At 39.7% G+C, this 23,085-nt stretch overlaps 1 long non-coding RNA gene across 1 annotated transcript in view; it reads right to left on the reverse strand.

Moving 5' to 3' along the window:
- The window catches only part of LOC308507466, a 159,788-nt gene that overhangs the window by 63,533 nt on the left and 73,170 nt on the right, over positions 1-23,085 (reverse strand). Inside the window, exon 2 of the long non-coding RNA XR_013994881.1 lies at positions 185-314. This is a non-coding gene — a long non-coding RNA (uncharacterized lncRNA). The remainder of the gene's footprint in view (positions 1-184; positions 315-23,085) is intronic.

Here is a 23,085-nt window from a genome sequence, read left to right on the forward strand (position 1 = left end):
TTTTATGTGCGAGCAAAGCTAACACACTCCAGTAAAACTGTTCGTCCACTGAACAACCTCTGTCAGGTGCCAGGGTGTCCAATATGTCGGTATTTACTGCACAGGCTTTGCCTTGGTAACAAATTCCTCCAACACTTATCAGGTCACAGCTTCCCAGCCCCCCCTGAGCTCCTGATGGTCTTACCTTCCCAGGAGGACAGGTGGGGCTTAGGGCCGCTAAACCCCTGAGCAGGTACCTGTCCACAGGCCAAGCAGCAAGCAGCACTCACGTCTTGTTCTGCCCATTTTAACCCCAAAGACTTCACTTTTCTCATCTGCAAAAGGGAATACAGCACGGAGTTTATATACATTAGAGATTTGTAGTGAAAATTACAATCACTATAAAATAACATAAAAATTGTCGACATCGTGCCCAATACACAGACACTAATTACATTATGGCTGCTCTATTTTACGTAAACAAACTTTACATTTGTTTGCCAATTACATTTGCATTTGTCTGTCAATGCACATATTAAGTCTGAGACTATGGTTCCCACACAAAATATGTACATGAAAACAACCTACAAAAGGAAAATACTCGGTTTTTCAGAATCCCATAATGTTGTCATTGTTTAAAAACTGGAGTTTCAAAAGTAAAAGTGCCTGGATAATACAGACGCCAAATTAACCCATCTTCCTAATCAGGGGACTTCTCTCTCACAAAGCCACGATTCACACTGAAACTGCTGGATGGCGCCATCCAACAAAATTGGATTTCACAATAATCTGAGGCAAGAGTGGCTTCTTATGAGTGAATCTTATGTATAAATGAGCTGGATTAATGATCTCCATGACTGAGACTTCTGTAGAGCCTGTTTCTGTCCTTGATGCATGTTAAGCATATATACAATGTACATGTTAAGCTGTTTAACGTACAGTCAGAAAGGTCAGTGTATTTCATAGAAGCTAAAAGGGATCTAAAAGGCACTGGCCTCGCGGGAACGTGGCATTTGGGAGTTGACGGAAGTTGTGGCAGCAAACACAGAAGCCAGCGTGTGTGCACAGAATCTGCAGCAGATGATGGGCTGACATGACCCCGTGAGCTGTGGGAAGTCTGTGCAGAGTGTGCGTGGGAGAGAAGAAAAAAAGTTTCAGTAGGCTGAAGATCTGAGACTTTATTCTGGGAAGGATGCGGTCAACATCAGTGAAGAAAACAGTTGAACGGGGGCATGAAAGAAATGCTGATCGTGGAAATGGAGACTAAATATGAGGACCTGTTGTTTCCTTTTTATTGTCAAGCACTTTATCGCTATATTTATATTGATATTTAATTTTACCTTATTTATATTAAATTACACCATATTTATATACCATAAATTGTGTATCCCAGTCTCAAGTTAATGAACACTTGAGTTTTAAATTAGGGGCTATTCTGATGAGCTGAGATGCACATTTTTACAAATAGTTTTGTGGACATAGGTTTTACGTCAATACCTAGAGTATATGTCTAGCTATGTACAACATTTTGGGTCAATCTAGAATACAGAGTGTGCCCCCCAAAAATGTATACACATTTTAAGAAAGGAAAAAACTGTATTAAAATTGTAATGCTGAATATATACTGATAACAAAAGATGAATACCAGTCACGTTTGACTTATGCAATTACAAGAGGTGCTCAAAGTGGTTCCCATCAGTGCAATTTTAGTACGGTTTTTTTTGTGTGAGAGAACATGTTTAACTTCATATGAAACTACCAAGCTCTTATTCAAAGTATTTGGATAGCTGACATTCTGCCAGCACGCGTGAGAGTTACAATAGTTACACATCCTTGCCAACAATTAGTATCATCATTCTTAATTTTACCAACTCTACTGGCTATAAAATGATGTATCATGTGACTTTAATTGGTATTTCTCAGACGATTAATGATATTACCCATTTTTTTACATGCTTGTCCTGTTGTTCATTCTTATATCTTCTCTTGGGAAGTATCTGTTTAAAAGTTTTACCCTTTTTATTGGGTTGTTTGACTTTACAACATTGATTTGTACAAGTTCTTTATATAATTCTAGATAAAAGACCTTTTAGATATATGCATTATAAATATTTTGTTTCAATCTGTGCCTTGTTTACTCATTTTCTTAATGATTTATTTGATAAACAGAAGTTTCCTTTTTAACATAAAGCTGAAATTATCAGTTTTTATAATGACTAAAGCTTTTGTGTTGTGTCCAATAAATATTTGCCTACTCAAGATGGCAGAGACATTTTCCTATGTCTTCTTACTGAAGATTTATGGTTGAAGATTTTATATACACACCTTTGAACGATCATGGATTAGTTTAATTTTGGTGCATGAAGTGGTATATGGAATTGATCCAGCATTATTTGTTAAAAAAGACTTTCCTTTCCCATGGATTTAATTTAGTACTTTGGTTGAAAGTTGTTCACTGTAAAGTACAGAGATAGAGATAGAGATATCTCCCCTGAAATTTCATTTTAATTTTAGAATTAGTTCATGATACCCCCCCCCCCAAAATCCTGCTGGGAGTTTGACAGGGACTGAGCTGAACCTAAGATCCCTACCTGTTGCTAAGGTTTGTTTTTATCTTTAGTTTTCAGCAACCATGGCATACAAACCGCAGTATATTTTTTCCTTTTCATTTATGCTACTGGGGTTTAACAGCACTTCTTGAATCTCTGTCTTGAATTTTCTAATTAGCTTTTATCTTTCTTTTTAATTCTTAGTTACAATCTCCTCAACTCTTGCTTCTGCCCAGTTCACTCTTTCCTCCAGTTCTGAGACTCCATTTACATGTTTGTCAGGCATCTGTACTATATTTGAACTAACCGTTAGGTTCTTCTCTAGGTTCCCCATCCTGTTGGAGTGCCTTGCTTCAGTTTGGATATTTTCTTTTGACCTATCATTCATCCAACTCATTCTTTCTTTAGCTGTATCTAATCTGCTGATAAACAAAACCACTCAGTTTAATAAAATCCCAAGTATTTGGAGTTTAACTTCAGTTATTTTATTCTTAAGTTCTAGAATTTTCATTTTTATTTTATTTTCTAGTACTCTGCTAAAATTCTCCATCTTGTCACTTAATTTCTGAACATATCAACTAAAGTTATTTAAAATTTATGACTCTAATATGTGGTTATCCTCTTGGTCATTCTCAGTCAGCTGTTTCTCTTGTTTTTTTTGACTAGTTCTTGACTTTTTATACCTGATTATTTTTTATTGTTTACTAAAATTGTACATTATTGTACAGGAAATTCCTATCAATCATTTGAAGCTTTAGATAATGTTCTCTTTCTCCAGAGAAGAATTATTTCTGTGGTCTGGGTTCACCAACACAATCCAATCTGCACTTGGAGCATTTTGAAGGGGTATCAGTTACGAGAGCTGCTCTAGTTCCCATTCACTGTTACCTGTAGGGCGCAACAGCTGTAGATACTGTGAAAATCTTGGTGTTTTTACCAGAGCTCCAACCCCACGCTTCCCCAGCTACATGAGATGGCAGTGTTTTGCTGTTTCTTTTCCTCTCAACGAGTGTGTTAGCATTTGGTATTAATTTTAATGGAAAAGTGGCTCCAGATAATGAAAGAACTCCTTTGGTATTCTTCATTTTCTAGCTCTTGGTTCTTTATGTACTCAATGCATTGGTATCATTTTTTCTGCTTTAAGATTCATATTTTTCTAACTATATTTCTAGCTTATTTAGTTGTTCTCAGCAAAAAGGCTGTTCTAAAACCTTCTAGTTAGTGATTGCCAGAAGCACAATTTCTTTATAGCTCTTCAAAAGTAAATTTGATATGAGTGGATCAGCTTTCAAAAAAAAAATGTTCCTGTATCATCCTCTCTGAGAGGTCTAGAATGGGCAAGGTTTTCCTAAGGTGGGTTTGGTTCACTGACATTCAAAATCTTTAGTTGGGATATGTCCATTTTAATCGGTATTGCTCAATGATAAGGAAAGATGCAACTTGGGAGTGCACCTTACTGAGACTAAAGCAGGAGGCTCTGATTAGATGAGGCTCAGCTTTACCTCGGAAAAAAATGTGTGTGTAAAACATACCCACAGCAGCACAGCAAAAGCTGAAAGACTGAACTGAAATTTAAACCACCCCCCATAAATGACAAGACAGATCTGTCCGTCTAAACATAACCAAACTTACTGCCTCCTAAAACAAAACCATCCATATTCCCGAATTAGAACAGAAACTCGAATCTATAAAACATAATGTTAGTAATGAGCAGCATACAACACAAAATTAATTGACATAAAAAGATACAGGGAAGTGTGGCCCATTTTTAAGGAAAATACAATCAACAAATGCCAAGCCCAAGATAACCCAACCCAGATTTTGGAATTATCAGAAAGGACTTTACAACAGCTATTATAGCTATTACTATTAGTTGTAATTTTTATAACAAATATACCTGAAATAAAGATAGAGATAGGAAATACAAGTAGAGAAATAAAATTATAAAAAATAACAAAGTGAAAATTTTAAAACTGAAAAGTACAATATTTTACATAAAAATTCACTGGATGGGCTGGTAACAGAACATATATAAACAGGGAAGGTGTCAGTGAACTTGAAGATAGCTTACTAGAGATTACTCAAGCTCACGAACAGGAAAAAACAAATGACTGACAAAAATTGAAAAGACTTACAGACCTATGGAACAACCTTAAAAGTTCTAAAATAAGCTGCACTGTTGCCCCATGAGGAGAGGATAAAGAGATTAGGGCAGAAATGCATTTGAAGAAATAGCATTTGAAAATAGCCTAAATTTAGTGGGATGCATAAATTTATAGGATCTAGAACTTCAATTTCTAATAGGATAAATTCTAAGAAAATCATGCATAGAAAAATAATAGTGAAACTGCAAAATCCAAATATATCACAAACAAACAAACAAACCACGTCACAGAGGAGGACAATTTTAATGACTGGATTTCTCACCAAAATCCATCAAGAACGATAGTGAAACATCATCTTCACTGTGGTGACAGGAAAAACAAAACCATAAACACTTCCAACCCAGATTATACATCCAGCAAAACTATCCTTCAGGAATGAAAGAGCAATCGTCATTTTCAAGTCTAGGAACAACAAAGATAATTAGCCAGATCACCTGGACTATAATAAAAAATATAAGGAATTTCTTCAGGCTGAAGGATAATGATACTAGACGGGAAAAAAAAATGAATCTTCAGGAAAAAATGACAAGTGTGGGAAAACTGTAACAAAATGCATCCTAAAAAAAATCAAACTGGCCGATTTTGCTGGCTAAATACAAATACCCTGCAACACCTTAAGTTGGATTTCTGCCCCCAACTACTGAGATTGCTCAAAGTTTATTTTATTTTCAATTAATAAACCAAGCTATCAATTCAGACAATTTATTCGGCGGAAGCTGCATTGTGCCACGCAGGTGATCCCAGTTAGGACAGAGGCCATCATGTCCCCAGCTGCCAAGACTTGCTCACAGATGAGACCCTTCAAGATCGGCTCTCAGGGAAGGGGGGCTCCCCCACTCTGGCGTCTGCCAGACGCTCCCCACATCCAGTGACCGTCTGTGTTGGGTCCAAGCGCCCAGCTGCCTTGCCTGGACCCGGGAGGGTCCCTGCTGGATCGGCTCCCAGGCTTTGTTGTCACCACAGCACGGGACACCTTTCCCTTGGCACGGGTATTTTTCACGGCCCTGTAGGTGTTCCAAGGGAGCCGCTGGCATGCACATCCATCTCCACGTCTGTTTCCTGGGTAACCTGACCTAGAGAGCTGATCACACATAGAACCCTTCTCAGCTGTGGCCTTTGGAAACACTGAAAGGTGAGAGGGACGAGGAAAGAACAAAATCACAGTAACTCTCAGTTGAAGATAATTAGACTTCTGCTCACAGTACGACGACCTAAATAAGACGTGTCCATGGAACCTGCGGAGGGCACTTGGCAGCGCCGAGCCTGCTTTCTCTCCAGACCCGTCAGCTCTCAGACCCACATGTGGTGCCACGTCCTGCCAGCCTGCAATGGCAGAGGCGACACAGCGGGACACACCTGGAACGTGACAAATGAGAACGTGCTCTCGTGAGCCACCGGTGCGCGTGACCACGTGCTGAGTCCCCCCAGGAGCCAGGCACTCAGGGCCCCGGGGCCCACATGTGGAACCTTCCCGTCCAGGCAGCGACGGATTATGTTGGAAGAACATGTCGGTCTTCCCTCAGATCAAGCGCGTTAACACAACACTCGGACACTCTCAATCCCTCAAAACTGGCGGCCATTAAAGGAGTTTGGGTTGAAGTGTGTGCTTATCCTGTTTCTGCCACAGGAGGAAATTTCCAGTCAGTCTTAATAATCCCTTTCCATGCAGAGCTCCCTGGAGCCTCCAGCACACTGCGATGGACAGTGTCCCATTTGTACGTCTGTTATTAGGCGCACAGCACGGGACTGTTGTAACATTACTACAAAATGCAGAGAAGCGAAGGTAGGTGGTAGATTATCGGTAATCCCAGGACTCAGAGAAATACCCGGTGGACATGTCTTCTTTGCCTTCCTGGATCCCTGCCTCGGAACAGCACCCTGGTGTTTCTCTAGGACTCACCCCATCAGCTCCACCCAGGTGTGGCTCCGACTCCTTCCACCCGCTACTCAAATAAAGGTGTTGGTGTGGGGCCTAACTAACCCGATCCCAAAATGAAGGGTTCAGGGGACAGCAGTGAATGCCGGGACACTGGGAGCAGCAACTGAAAAGGTGTTTTGTGCCCGTTTAGTTTTCTGTTGCTTCCCAGCTGGGAATGCCAATGTGGCAGGAAACATGTTTGTGTGTGGGCATCTCGGCTGTCCTGGGAGGGGCTGCCAGAGACTGAAGCTGACACAAAGGAAAGTGGGGGAAGGGGATGCCCTAGCACTCAGGACATTTAAGCCTTTGGACCCACTGTACCTGTATCTCTCACATTTTTCAGTTGGTGTGCGCCAATACAGACCCTTTTTCCTTAAGCCTACTTAAATTTTATTTACATTACTTACAACTGCAAGAGCTCTCATAACACATAACTGCCCGTACTTTGCTGATTATTTCTCCCTGGGTATATTTCAATGTACAGTTTAATAGATAATAGAAAGACTACAAAATGGGGAAATATTTCTTCCCTCCCCCCCATAAAACCACGCAGCATGGCAGGCAGGGAATTATTATTAACCCTATTTTACAAATAAGTAAACCAGGAAACATGTGACAACATTAATAAGTCAGATTTGGGCCTGGAGCCCACGTCTTGTTAGCATTTATTTATATTGCATAGCTTTCTCCTTCAACTGTGTCATCATCCCAAACATTTATTTCCTGACTATTAGTAAGGATTACCTACCATGTGAGAGTAAAAGCGAAGCAATAAATTATGAGTTTATAAGGAACTTCATCAACCCTCAAAATCAGAAATCTAGAAAATAGTGATATTGAAAAGAGAGCAAGAGTGTGGACAGAGGTTTAAAACACCACGTCTTTCTTTCAACACGTATGTAATGTGGATCTTCTTGTGCCAGGACCTGTGTCAGAACACTGGGAATGTACCCCAATCAAACCCTAACTGTCCCCGTGAGTTACAGAGGAAGCCTCTAGAACACAATCAAGTGCACACACAAATGGCATGAGACTCCCAATCTGACATGGTTGGTGTGGTTCCCACCAGGGCCATCTGACATCACGAGAAGAGTTAAGAAGTAACCGTGTGGAGAATGACGCTTACACGAGATACGTCTTCAGGCTGGCAGGCTTACAAATGCATGGAAGTGGGTTCCCACTGGACTGACAGCACAGTGCAAAGACCACGTGAATGAAGGCGGGTGTCTGTGAAGGACCCACCGTGGGTGCCCACTAGTCAGAGAAAATGGCGCCACGGCTAAAGGTGTGGCTGGCACGGGCTTTTCAAAATTAGATTGATAAGATTAGGTGTTAATTTTTTTTAATGGACAACTCCAATCTCTCCAAACATATAATTTTTCCCACACCAATTAGTGTCCTGTTTCTTTTCTAAAAGAAACAAACAAACAAACAAAAAACCAAAACAGAGAAAGAGGCTCCTTCAGAAGAATATAACTGAGTTCACATTTTTTCCTTTGCAGTATATACCTAACTTTCTCTAGCTTCAATTTAAGGTATTTTAAGATAATACCTTTTCTGTGCTAATCATTTCTAGAATTATACAATTTAGATGTGGAAGAGATCTTAAAGATATTCTAAAATAGTTCTTTAATTTTAATGATGGAGAAACTAACCCCTCCCCCACCCAATGTGATTTACACAAGGTCACAAGGTCACCCAGTTAAAATGGCACAAATGACTAGCTATTTCTCAAAAACCAATTTTTGCCAAACTAAATCCCAATTTCTATATCCAACCATTATCCTGTCAATCCTTTAATCCTTTTCATTGACTCTCCAGTGTTTCCACATCTCTCTTAAGCTGCAGAGCTCAAAGCATGTCACACACAGTACCTAAGGACAGCGTACCAAAATGGAACACAGGGGGTTAGATTCCTGCAGAGTTTTTCACATTATATCCCTGAAATATTTGTGCCTGGGTGTTACGAATGTCTGATATCACTATCTAAATGAGACTATACATTTTGTTACAAATGTGTAAAAAGCTGTCATAATACAACTACAATGGACTTTGTAAATTCATATATTAGGAGGTATACAGTTTTCAAATAATCTATTTTTAATAGGAAATAGTCTAAATAGAGTTTTTGAAGAAAGACCATAGGTAACACAGGAACACAGAGATAATATTTGTAAGTGGAGAGTGAAAATCTTCTGTTATAAAATAATTGTTGAAATTTTGCTTTTTTCTCAAATAAGTTAAGTATTTCACAATGAATTGCTTAATAATAATTAACAGATTTATTGACAGTCTAGGGGTTCACATTTGTCGTAAATTTATTGCACCATTTCCTCTTGTTCTTAAGTCTTTTTCAGAATTAGTTTCAGAGTTTCAATTTGCCTTCGTTTAACCTATCATCTTCTGTTCATTTTCTTTTTTGATAATGAAAATGGATTCCAAATTCTGAGCAATTCTAAATGGAACCATCCTCCATCTGTCATGAGACACTTATGCCTAGAAAAATACTGCTTCTGAATAAAGTGTCACATAGAGATAAAGTCACATGAAAAATTGCTTCTCCATGTTGTACATCAATTAATATATTTATTGTAGTAATGCAGACATATAACAAAAATTAAAAAGTACATAAAAACGCATAATGGAAGGCAATCATCTCCCAATGCCACTACTTACATCACTATTTTTATTTTTGTCACTTTGAATACTATTGCTACAGCTCATTTCTTGTGTGTCAACCTTGATGGATGTCACAGTTGTCAGGAAAGATGGGGCTTCCGTCACCTGGGCCCTTCCAGTCCACCTTTTCCCACCACTTTTCACCTGCCTTTTCTCAAGTATCTCTTTGCATTTTCTTAAGGTTAAAATTAGCATTACGTTCCATATTAATCGCCAGGACCTGAGCTTTTGCACAGATTTATTAATAAAGTTGCAAACCACCAAGCTGTACCAACATGGCCATGAATGTCTTCACTGAATTTAAGCCTTTGCCAGACAGCACGTTCTGTCTGCATCACGGGCCCAATGTCATGAGCCCTGAGAAGGGCTGAGGACACGTTCCCCGGTCACGCAGAAGGACAGTTCTCACAGTCGTTCGCTTCACGCCATCCCGTGTCAGTCTGCCTCATATCTGGAGCACGGTTTTCCAGGACCAAATTTGAATTTTCCTGGACAACCTATTGCTGTTTCTTTTTCTTCTTGACCAATAAATAAAACAACAAAAAAATTCATCATAGCTCCAACTTGTATCTACTGACAAATAATTACACACTCTATGTCTTTTCCCCGAAATCTGTCAATTCCAAAGTGCTGTCATCTGCTCCAGACTACGCGTGGTCTGTCTTTTTCACATTGCCAGCTTTTTTCATAACTTGGGTGCTGTTTAACTGTTGCTTCTTACTTAAGAATAAAGAGCCGAGGTGATGATTTTAGGTAGAAGGCATGGCTTTCTTTTACTTTTGAGTAACTGTCTTTTTTTCTAATAGATGGTTCTCACAGGGGAAGCCAGACGGGGAAGTGTGTGATGTCACAATGAGGCTTCAACTCAGGCAAAGAAATGCTGTCAGGCACACGGTTCCATCAAATGACAGAACCAAGAAGGGTTTTCACCCACGGCACCATCACCTGTACCAGGTGCGTTAGCTTTCCCAACACACTGCATCTGATTTCTGTGTAGAAGACCCTTCTGGTTTGGCAGTGGCTGTTCCCATAAGCGCCATGTTTCCTGGTGGAACATAGGCACAAATCTTCAGTTAATCCCCCAATTCCTACATTCATTCTCATGACTTGTCTCTTTCTTTTCTTCCGACTCCAATCCCAGCACCTTTCTGTAGTTTTAATTTGCAGACTGACTCTAATCTTTATGAGCATTCACTTGGGTCACGTGCGAGGCAAGAAGACTGAAATAAATTGGACTGTTCAAACAACAGGCTTTATAGCTTTTGGAAACGTGTTAAGATGTCACATGCTTTAATTCTCTTTGTCATTTTAGGTTTATTATCATTTATACTTCAATGCCGTGGTCACAATGGGGGCTCTGAAGGAAGAGAAGCAATATCTCCCAACCTTCAAAACCAAGCTACACATCAAACCTATTTCAGTTAATATGCTCAGTGAATTTCCATCACTTTTGTTGTGCGGTAGCTGAATTTCTTCCTTCTGAATCATCCCTTACAATTTCCTGAAATGTGCCTAATAATACCGTTGTTACACGTAACTCTTGAGTGGTTTGCTACTAACTGTTGTAGTTTTAAGTGTCACTTGAGAGAAATAAAAGCACACATTAAGGCAAGTACTTGAGTAAAACTGGTAAACCCTTGTTATTTATAAATTAGTTTTTAGAAGGTGTCTGGATCTATCATGAATGATATGGGCATCAGAAAGGGTTTCATTCTGTCCTGAGCATTATGTACTGCTGTTTTAACATGTAATTTAAAAACAATTGCTTTTCCTCTGGCTACTGTCTGGCCACTGTCACGCTGCCTGATCGGTGGTCGTGACTTGGTGGCAGGTACAGTGTGGCTGCTGCCCATGTCCCATGACTAATTCAGTGTCCACTGGGCACCGTCCAGCTTCCAGCACCTACGCTGCTTTGCCTGAGGGCGTCTCTGGCGGGATGAAACCTCCCCAGGTGACTGTACAATGGGCTAAACGTATCTGAGGATAAGCGACCCAGGGACAGCCTCAGCCGATGACTGGCAGACATTTGGGGCCCGAAGGATCCCCAGCTCTTTCCTTTTGCGGGTGGCAGAGCTCAGCAGTGGCTCCAGAGCTCCTCCAACAGTCGTGTGATATCTGAGTGGAAACGAGGCAAGAATGATGCCTATTCCTCCCGGCTTCTCTTCCTCACCTGGGGTCCCCTCCCAGGTAAGCCACCCAGGCTCAAATCCCATCCCCAGTCCTGCTCCGGGGGGAGCCCAAGATAAGCTGCCACGCAACACAGAAACTGCCGTCAACCGCTTCAGATACTAAAAGTGTAAATGAAACTGCACTGGCTGGGCAATCGGCAAGGAAGGAATATACTTGTATGTTGAAATAATTGCATTTTAAAAATGTCTAGTTCATTCCCGTTTTCACTTGAAACTTTGCAGTTTCTTTCACTTTTGTGACGATGATTGCCAGAAATCAGAGAAAGATGAAGAAAGCTGTAATATGTTTTTAAATTTAAAATAAGAAAATAACTTATATTTTTAACAAACTGGTTAAAAGGTCTGAGTTGTAGGTTAAGGTGACGACCGCAATTAACAGAAACTGCCCTTCCCTAATGCGCAAATCGTGAGCTACCACCCACCCCAGGAGAAATGTAAATAGCAGCAAAAACAAAACAAAACAAAAATGCAAACAAGGAAAAGGAGATAGCCTAACAGAATAAGCTCTAACAACTCGTAGAAAAGAAACAGACAAATAAATAAAACAAGGCCCTGTCACAGTTGATTGTGGTGACAGAGGCTGAACCACTTACTCCCTGACCGTGATTTCACCTTTCAGAAGCTTTACTGGTGAGCCAACAACCCCCTGACTACTCACTGTAACGCTTCCCAGTCTCTGGGATGAAGCAACTCAGTGGACGTGCGTTTCCTTTTTCCCTCCATACTGAGGAGCAGTGGGTTCTGGGGGCGACACAGGAAGGTGACAGGAATGACTCTGTCAATGACACCCCCCCAGGCTGCACAGGAGACTGAGGACCAGTTCCCTCCACGAGGAAAATCTCGGCCCTCGAGGAGACAGTGACACCTGCTTCAGGATTTTAACACAAATTTCAAAAGCGGAAGCCCTGACTTCTCTCCCTCAGCTCACCTTCACTTCCTGCGTCCACCTCCCCATGTCAATATGCAGAAACATGGCTGACATTCAGTCCCCACTCCATGTCTAGCTTGGAGGGAAACAAACCAGCGTCAGAAATTAGACAACAGGAGAGATTCATTTACCAGGTATAAGAGCAAAAGAGTTTATAGGCAGAATACCCTGAGCACAGTCATGATGAAAGAAACCACATGGGGATAAGGCAAATGTCCCACAAAGGAGGGAAAGAAAGAAGGAAAGCAAGAAGGGAGAAATAAAAAGGAAAGAGAGGAAATAGGCATAACAGGAAAACACTCCAATTCACAAAAATTAAAATTTCAAGGAAAAGAATAAAATTCCTCATAATTACTTCATAATAAAGGACAAATCAGTAAGAACACAAATTTGATAAAACAACAATAAAATTAATCACAGCATGAAAAGAAAATCAAGTTGCAGACTCCACAAACAAACACTGAAGGACAAAATAACATCAACATTACAAAGAAATAAATTTAAAAATAAGAAGAGGCCAAATAGACACATTCAAAACTGAACTGTGGACATCATAAGAAGACCTAAGATAAGCAGTGAATACCAATGAAAAAGTCAGAGGTTAAAATGATAGAGACATTATTTTGCATGAAACTAAAGAAGCCAGAAAGGAAAAGGAATTACCTATATGAATTAAAGCTGCAGATTGAAATAACCCATCGCACTTCAGGGAAAGTTGCTGCTGACACCCAACACCTAGAAATCTCCTAGTTAGTACCTCAAAGATAAAGAAAGAATTCTTTAAGCACCCAGAAAAGAAAACAAACAACCTGGAAGAGAGAAGTACCAGGGCTGGTTGTCCCTGCCTCCGGTCAAGACTCAATACCCAAAGACAATAGAGCAACATCCACAGATATCCAAGAGAAACAAACACCAAACCAGAATACTCCCCACACCGAAAGTGTCAAGCCTTATGGGAAAAAGAAACAAAGCAGACACTTGTGAGTGGAGACACTCCTGCAGACACCACATCTGAATTGTCCATGAAAGGGAAATGCAGGCGTAAATACAGGAAGCCAACCACCAGTACATTTCATAATCTTGTTTTGAACCTGCAGGATCTCTCATGAAACATTTAAGATGAAGAAATACTCATATTTACTTAAACTTCAGTCCCCTATTCAATTTTACATTGACTCTTTTCTTCTATTTAGTTTAAAAATTAAATTTAATCCTCTTAAATTAAAAAAAAAAGTTGTAGTGATATGACCTATTTTATGTAAGTCTATCTATCTAGTCTATCTACCTATCTCTCTATGTATAATCTATTTACCTGTCTATTCTATTTACCTTCCTACAACATGTAAAATATGAAATGACAGTCACCTAATGTTGACAGTGGTGGGTGGGGCTTATAGCTAATTTTATTGTCATTGTTTTTATTTTCATTTACAATCACTTTATAATTTTATTCTTTATACTGTACCGGTATAATTTTAACAAAATCAATAGAGTAATATGTTGAAAGAAGGAAAGAGGAGTTAAGAAAGGAAATAGGATGAGATTTCAACAGCAGTGAAAAATATAAATTTTATTTTATTATGTGTGGTTTTCTGAATTTTATAAATATTCAGAAGTAGTTTTTTTTTTTTAAATAAAATCAATATTTTGAAACTGGGCTTTCAGCAGAAAATTGTTCCTACAATAAACTTCTAAGAGACTCAAGAAATAGTCAAGAATTTCCAAAAATATAGTGTAAGAGTCATTAAGCTAACCTATTTTACAGCTAGAAAAGGGGTTAGGAGGAAATTGGTTACGGACGAGTTGTATGTTTACTAAACAGCAACTTCCAGTTTCACAGAGATGCCAGCCTCCTCACCTGCCCCGCCTGACTGGTCAGCCCTCCCACCAGCTAAGACTTGGAATCCAGGTCATCACTGGTTTCCACAAGAAATCTGAAGATATCAGTTTCTTTGCATGTATGTTACGACCTTTACTGAGATGTGCAGGGGAGTACATGTGCTCACGTACAGTGCAACATAGTTCATTTGAACAACATCATTCCAAGTTTTCTCCTCTCCAAAGTGCCTGCATTCCATGCTTTGGGCAGCAAATTCCTTCTAGAAATTGCTTTCCCACCAGGCAGTGCCCAGGTGCTGTTCTATGAGCTTCTAGTGTGGGGTCCCCCTCAAGCAGTGAGAACCCCTCTCCTCCTACAAAGCGTTGCCCCACAAACGTGGTGCCAGCCCTACCATCATGTTTCCATGCCCAAGGTCCTAACTTCAAGGTCTTCCAGTTAAGGATACATTTATCATCGCAATAGTCTTATGCACTTCGAGACGTTTAATTTAACACAATGCAACAACTCATTCTACTGATTCATTCTGATTTCCAGTGTGGCAGCCACGTTCCAAGATGGCCCCAAGATTCCTGCCCCTTGGTGTACAGGCCGAATAATCTCCTTCTCTTGGGTGTACGTGTGGCCTATGAATACCACAGGGCAGCCAGTCCCTTGTTAGGTTCCAGCACAGGACAAAGGTGATGTGACAATGGGTCCCATGAGTACAGAAGACTCTGCAGAGGCTCTATGGAAGCGCCCCCTGCTGGCTCTGAGATGGCCCCACAAGGCTAGGCTTCAGGCCCTGAGGGAACCCTAACCAACAGTCAGCGAGGACGTCCACCCTACAACCTGAAAGAAGTAAATTCTGTCCCAAACCAGAGTGATCTTGGAAGACGACACCAAACTTCAGATAAAACTGCAGCCCCAGTCAACATCTGAATTTTGGCCGAGTACAATCCTGAGCTTAGGACCCAGGTAACACGTACCCAGATCCCAAACCACAGAAACTGTGATCATAAGTGTGTGTTCTTTTAGCTACTAAACGTCTGATAATTTTTACACATGCATTTTCCAAGAGGAAACTAATATGCTGGGTAATTTAGCAAGAGTAAGTAGACAATAAAAATCAGAATACAGAAGAAAAACAAGTAGACAAAAATATGTAGAAAAAGTAGACAAAAATTCAGTAAAAATGTACAATATTTAAACAATAACATAAACCAATTTGAGCTAATCAACTTTTATAGACTGCTGTAGTCAAGCACAAAATACACTTAAAATATATATATATATATATATATATATATATATATATATATATATATATTCTTATGGAACACTTAGTAAGATTTAGCATAATTTGGACCACAAAAAAGTCTCAATTAATTTAAAATTAATTTAAGAAGATCACGTTTAAAACCAAAAGCAATTTCTAAAGGAAATAATAAAAATAGAAAAAATAATAAAGTAAATAACAAATAATAGAGAAATAAAATCTGAAGTTGAATCTCTGAAAACTAATAAAATTGATAAACTCCTAACATGATGAGTCAAGAAACAAAAAATAAAAATGACATAATTCAGTAATAAAAGAGGACACACATCAGAACGGATTCTGTAAATATGAAAACGATAATAATGACAATAAGATGCTACGAACAACATTATTTTAATATAGAAACCTAGATGAAATAAATAAATGCTTCAAAAAACAAAAATCACAAAAACTATCACAAGAAGAATTTGAAAATCTGAATAGCTCTATATCCATTCAACTTTGAATTCATAATAAAAAACCACCCCACAAGAAAACTCTGGGCCTAGATGCTTTCACTTGTGAGTTCTATCAAACACTGAGGAAAGAAGTAATGCCAATTTTAGACAACTCTCTCAAATTAAAAGGAACACAACCCAACTTGATTTATGAGACCAGCGTAACCCTAGTATCAAAACCTGACAAAGAAAATGAAAGTAGACAAATTTGTTACTTAAGATCATAAATGCAAAATGCTTAAGGCAATACTAGCAAATAAGGTATAACAATATATAAAAGGATAATGGAGTTTATCCCAGGAATGCAAGGTTAACTTATCATTAGAAAATCAATGTATGTAACAATGTTAACAGATAAAAGTGGGAAGAAAAACATATCATTGTGATAACCACTGGAGTGATAAAAACTTTTAGGAAACTGGAAATACACGGAAGTTATCTTCAGTCTGACTAAAAGCACTGATAAGAAAACCCAAAGCTCTATTTCACGGTGAAACATGGACAGTTGTGTCCCTAAATAACTAACAAGACAAAGCTATTTCTTCCTACTGCTCGTAGTCAATGTTGTACTCTAAGTCCTAGCCACTAAATAAAACAAGAAACATAATAAAAAGCATATGGGGTGGAAAAAAAATAATTTTAATTATTTCTATATTACATATTTAATTGAAAACACCCAAAATTTCAAAAACTATACTAGAATTAGTGAATTTAGCAAGGCCAACAGGTATAAAGTCAGTAATCAAAATTCAATCCTAGTTCTTTACCATATTAATGGACAATTGGAAATATAATTTAACGATACCATTTGCATGTCAACATATCAAATAGCTAGGAATAAATGAGGTAAGATCTTTATACTGAAAACTATAAAACATTGTGGAGAGAAACTAAAGATGATCTAAATAAATGGAGAAATGTACCATGATGTGGATTAAAAAACACCTATGTCTATTTTCACCAAAACCACCAAATGGTTGAACTAAATCCCAATCAAAATCATAACAAGTTTTGTTTTTAATTGACAAGGCAGTTCTAAACTTTATCACAAAATGCCAACAACCTAAATATTCAAAGCAACCTTAAAAGAGAAGAACAAAGCTGAAGTACTAGCTAACTTCTGGACTGAGTACGCGTCTATCTTAATGAAGATATTGTTCTACTGGTGGGAGTGGCAATAACGAGGAGAAGGGAACAGAAGAGAGAGTATGGAGACTCCCATATATGAGCACAACTGATGGTTAGCAAAGCTCCAAATCCTTCCTGTGAGGACAAGAGAACCATGTAAGGAATGATGTAGGAAAAGCTGAGTATCTGTAAATTGAAAAGGAACATGGACCACGACCTTGCATCTTCTACAAAAATTAACTTAAGAAGATTCATTGACTTATATATAAAAGCTAGAATCATAAAACCTCTTGGAACTATCTTTATGATCTCTTAGGACACAAAACACTAACCACGAAGTATTCCTAAATGGATTAGACTTCATCAAAATACACAATGAACATTAAAATGCAAGCTACAGACCTGAAGAAAACACCTGCAACATATTCATCTGATAAAGAACTTATCTCCATAACACAGACCATGTTTCCCCAAAATAAGACCTAGCGGGACAATCAGCTCTAATTCGTCTTTTGGAGCAAACATTAATATAAGACATGGTCTTATATAATAATATAATGCGATATGATATGACATGATATGATATGATATAATATAATCCTGGGCCTTACATTAATTTTTGCTCCAAAAATGCATTAGAGCTGATCGCCCAGCTAGGTCTTATTTTCAGGGAAACACGGTACCTTCTAAAATTCTGTAAATCAATAATTAAAAAACAGAACTTAAGAAGGGTGCAAATATCTGAACGGACACCTCACAACAGAAAATGCACACCTGTCCCATAAGCCAATGAAAGGGTGTCCGACGTCATTTGTCATCAGGAAATGCAAATGAAAACCAGAGTGAAGTTCCTTTACATGCACTGGCATGGCTACATTGTAAATGACTAATAAATAGGAGATGTAGGTAAGTGGGTGGGTACCTGAAGCTTTTATACATTCCTGGTGGGGACATAAAATATTACCACAACTTAGGACACACGTATGGCAGTTTGCATAAAGTGAAACACATCAGCACAGAAACTCTACCGTAGCGCTTTACTTAGGAGACATGAAGACATATCCCCAAACAACTTGTGGAAGAATGCTCTTAGCAGCCTTATATACAATAGCCCCAAACTAGAAACCATCCAAATGCCCGTCTTCAGGAGAATGGTGTAAATAACTCATAGCATATCCATGCAGCGGAATGCCAGCCAGCAATAAAAAACACCCATCATACATGCAGCAATATGGGGGGGGGGTTTGCACGTTCTGTTGTATGAAAGAAGCCAGGCACAAAATACTACGTGCTCTGAGAAGCCATTTCTATGAAGTCAAATTGCTGGCGGGAGTAGTTGGTGACAGAAATCCGAACGTGTGCACTCAGGGAGGAGACTGAGGAGGAAGGGGCAGGAACGGCATCTGCAAAGCTCTCGGCAGTGTTTCGGGCCCACGCAGCTGTTAAGGTACATGTGAACCAACCTCTGAGGTCTGTGCCTTTCACTGCATGGGACTTATAACTCACTTATAAATGTGATGTGAGTCTTTGACGAGAGCTCAAGAAGCATGATTTTTAAAGTTGTATTATTAATTTTACTTATGCATACAAATTAGTTTTCCTCTTAAAAACCACTTTTGGTACTTCAGCAACAAAACACACTGCCTGAAACAAAATGCCCTTATGATTCAGCCTGATAGAAAGTGTTATCACTGTGTCCCATTAAATATTATTATACGGATGGCCAATTTTATGGAGATGAAATTACCCATGTCTCTAATACTAATTCTGACAAGGAATTGTCTCTCTCATGTCTTTAATGCTTGGGGACGTATTAGGCTCTCGATGTTACCCCAGGTGTCCTCACAACACCTGATTTTGCCTGCAAGGAAAGCAAGGCTCAGACAAAGTTCGTCATGTGCCTAGAGGTATAAGTCTGAGCCCTTCTGAAACCAGGTCTAATTGTATAGGCATTGTTCTGCCCATCACAGAACACTGTCACTTAATCAGACACTTGGCATCAGTCCTTCAATATAAAAAAAACTTTAACTGATATTTTAATATTGTTATAGATTAATGTACCAGACAGCGTTTAATCAGAGACGAAAAGCCACTAGGACATTATATATATAATATATATAATTATGCATATATAACACTTATATAATATAAAGGTATATAATAAAATTGTATATGCATATGTAATAATAACTTTATGCAATAACAATATCTCTAGGGCTTTGACCTCCTTCAATGTGAGAGCTGGGTCAGCCGGCTCTGCGAGGCTGTTGTTTTAATGTCTGATGCAGGCAGCTGGGAAAGGAAGACTGTAAAATGGGGAGAATCTAGCAAGTGTGAGTGGGAGCCCAGGACAACGGGCGGAAAGCCGCACAGATTCTTATGGACCTCGGTCTTGATGGTATGGAAACCCGCAGAACACACACACCTGACTCAGAATCAGAGGACGTCACAGAGGACCCAGGGGCAGAGCAGACGCAGGCCAGCCCACTGCCTCATGCCAAGGGCTAAGCCCGCAGATAAACGTCCACATGCCAATGGGGCTGCATCACTTCCGCCCTCAGCTGTCCCTTAAGCCCCATTTGTGGTCCACATGAACTGGAAACACACACGCAAGGAGTCCTGACTGACACTGGATAGCCTGGCCTCAGTCACACGCTGTGAGCCACCAAGGGTCACCTGTACATGAACTCTGCTTATAATCAGGTCTAGCTACATAACATACAGTGTAGAACGGACGAGAGCATTCTCCAGTGCCATGTCTTGCTTCACTGTCGTCCAGCTGTGTGACCACAGACCCATTACTCTCTGGGCCTGAGAACACTCATACAGAAAAGGGAATAATAACAGTACCTATTAATGACACTTCCGGTAAGAATGAGAGAGGAGAACATGTGAAAAACAACTTAGAACTGTGCTCAGCACATGACAATCAATCAGTAAATGTAACTGTAGTTGTTATTATACCAGGAGCAAAACCTGTCATCACACAAGGAGAATCCTCTTTTTACCTTTAACTGGGTAAGTTAGTCATTTAAAGTATCTTGTCATCGTGAGCCTATAAAACCACATCATGCTATACCTCAGTAAAGTTAACTTGTGCATATAAATGTCAATATAAATGTATGTGTTTACAAAATTGCTCAAAATCTGCATGTATTGGCAAAAGTACAGTTTGAAATAGGCATTTATCAAGTACATCACTGTGCTAATAAGTCCTGCTTAATAGGATCACTATACGTATAGCGATCAAACTATATGGTGAATGTTTAAATAAAAAAATAATTATGACAGTAAAAGACACGTTACCATTAATCCCCCTTAAAATGCTCCCTGTCACTTCGAACACACTTATCCCGTTGTTCTTGCCACTTTCTGAAGCCGTTCAGAAGTCCTCTTTCATGAGTGTCTTTAGTTGTGCTGTCGTGGCTGCCTCGATGTCCTGAATCATTTTGACTTTGGGGAAGAGCCAGAAGTCGCACGGTGCCAGATGCAGTAAATAAGGTGGCTGAGGACACACCATAATGTTTTTATTTGACAGAAATTGCTGAACCAGAAGTGATGTGACTTGGAGCCTCTCCATTGACATCACAAAATATGGTGAATGCTGCTGCCGAGTGCCATCCAACAGAAAGGCAGGGTCTTCAATACGGGAAACGTCACGTTGAACCTTAGTAACAGTGTGTGACAAGTTTCAGCTTGTTCAGTGCCGTCAGTTGGGTATGAGCTGAGAGAAGGTGTATTTTAAAGAGTAAAGTAATGGGTGGTGAACACTGTGACCCCATTCACGCAGTGAGGGGTGAGGGGTTGGAAGGAGAAGGTTATGGTTCGTGTCTGCAGGGAGTTTCCCATTAGCCAAAAAGTGAGCAGAGATGAGTAACACGGACTTGCAAGTAAACTGTGTGTGTGCGCCTGTGATGCGCAGCAGCCGGGGTGGGGGGGTGGCAGAGGATGAGAGTGAAGTGAGGACACAGGCCCTGGGGGGTGCGGTCAGTCATTCCTGCAGATTGGTGACGTGCAGTGTGGACTCCGTGCTGGGCCGAAGAGTGAGTGATTGGCTCAGGGAATGGGGACAGCGGACCTGGGACTCCAGGCTTTCATTACTTATTTATTGCATTTACTCATGTATTCAACAATGTGCAATGAATACCACGCGGAATATGCCAAGTGCATTGGGGAGCGCAGGAATATGAACAAATCCACGCCCGGAATACAACAGAATAGGCTGTAATGCCAGGGAGACCCATGGAGAAACAGCAGTGGTGCTGAGCTTGGTTATAAGTAAATATTTGTGTGTATGGGCATTTCGGATGGAGAAAATATTTGTCCCCACAAAACAATGGTGTGGATAACTACAACAGTGAAAATAAATGAAAGACTAATACAGACTACAGGTGTCTAATATGAGCCTTTGAAATCTCAAATGGACACTGAAAGTAATTTTAACAGAGGAATGTTTTGCGCACTTCGAGAAAGCCTCTGGCTTTAGCTTTTCAGGAAGATCCTAAATCATACATATTAAATCCACATTGTTTTCTTTTCTTAAAGAGAAATTAGTGTTTATTTGTACTAGGATGAATGTAAGTGCCTATCACAGTGAGCATGTAATGTTTGTAAGCGTTTAGGTCCTTATTTGTAACACGGGTGGAGTCAATCTCCCTACAACAACTTTCTCATCTGTAAGATCACTACAAGAATAACAGTCATCTTTAGAGACAGTGTGGCGTTTCAATGAAATAAACCCACAATGTAAATTATCTACTTCAGAGTCTGGAGCATAATTAGGGCTCCATAAATATAGTTAATGGTGTTATTATCCCAGCTCAGGTCAATCTATTTCTGTTAATTTTGAATGTATGCTGAGAAACCATGGGGACCGAAGTCTATCCAATGCCAAATAATTTTTTTAAAAGTATTATTATGTGATTGTGCACAGAATTCCAAAGCTTACAAAATTTAGAAATTATGTTTAAGAATAAAATTTGCTGAGGATAAGGAAAGTCCACCTCTTTAGAACTTTCCAATAAACCTCTATAAAAGTAATGTTGTTCTGTGATCCCAGAATGTCCATTGACAGTTTACACGAATGGAAATCCAGCGACTCAGAAGTGCAACGCAGAACTTGAGTTTCTGATGTGGAGGAGTAAGAGGTATGAAGCTCATGTCCCTGCAGTAAGCAGGAAACTTGACTGAGCACAGGACACGATGATTTTCATACACGTGAACAAGAAGCAGTGCGGGCACAGAGTGGCGAGCTCCACATCCCCAGCACTTCCTCCCTGGGGCCACCCTCCGGGCGATGGCACAGGAAGGATGAGTCCAGCAGAGGATGGAGGTCTCGACAAGACCCCGACTGCAGTGCGGGAAGCTAAGCCGGCTGTGGCTGGTGGGGAAAGCACTAGACCAGAGGGAGCTACAGGAAACGGCTTCCCTGGTCTTCATGGGAGGTTGCCTGAGTCGTCAGGGAAACATCAGGCATCAGTGTGAAAGGGAAACACTTCATGAGCTGAAGCAAAACTAAAAGGACTGGAGGTCTGTACACAGAACCTTCCAGAACCCAGAGTAGTGAGACCTTGTTGAGAACTGGCAGACATCAGAGAGTCACAGTTTAATATGAAGACTAAACTCATCTTAGTGTAAAAGTTACTGTAAATGTGCTCCAACAAAGCTTAAAAAGAAGACTTTTCAGAAGTAAAATGGTAAGCTGATCAACAAATAACGGAACTGCCTCACTAAAGAAATTTCCACCGATCAGCAAAAGAGTAGCATACATTATGACACAAGGAAAATTAGTAAATACCAATAAACCAAGAAATGGCAAACATAATGGAAATAGCAGAGAAGGAATTTAAAACAGCAATTAGAATTAGCCTACATATGTTCAAGGATTTAAATAAAATCATTAACATAATGAGGAGAAAAATGGGAGATACAAAAAGAACCAAACGGAAATTCTGGAGC

Source organism: Rhinolophus hipposideros (genome assembly GCF_964194185.1).
Source record: "Rhinolophus hipposideros genome assembly, chromosome: 14".
In the NCBI taxonomy this organism is placed as follows: Eukaryota; Metazoa; Chordata; class Mammalia; order Chiroptera; family Rhinolophidae; genus Rhinolophus; species Rhinolophus hipposideros.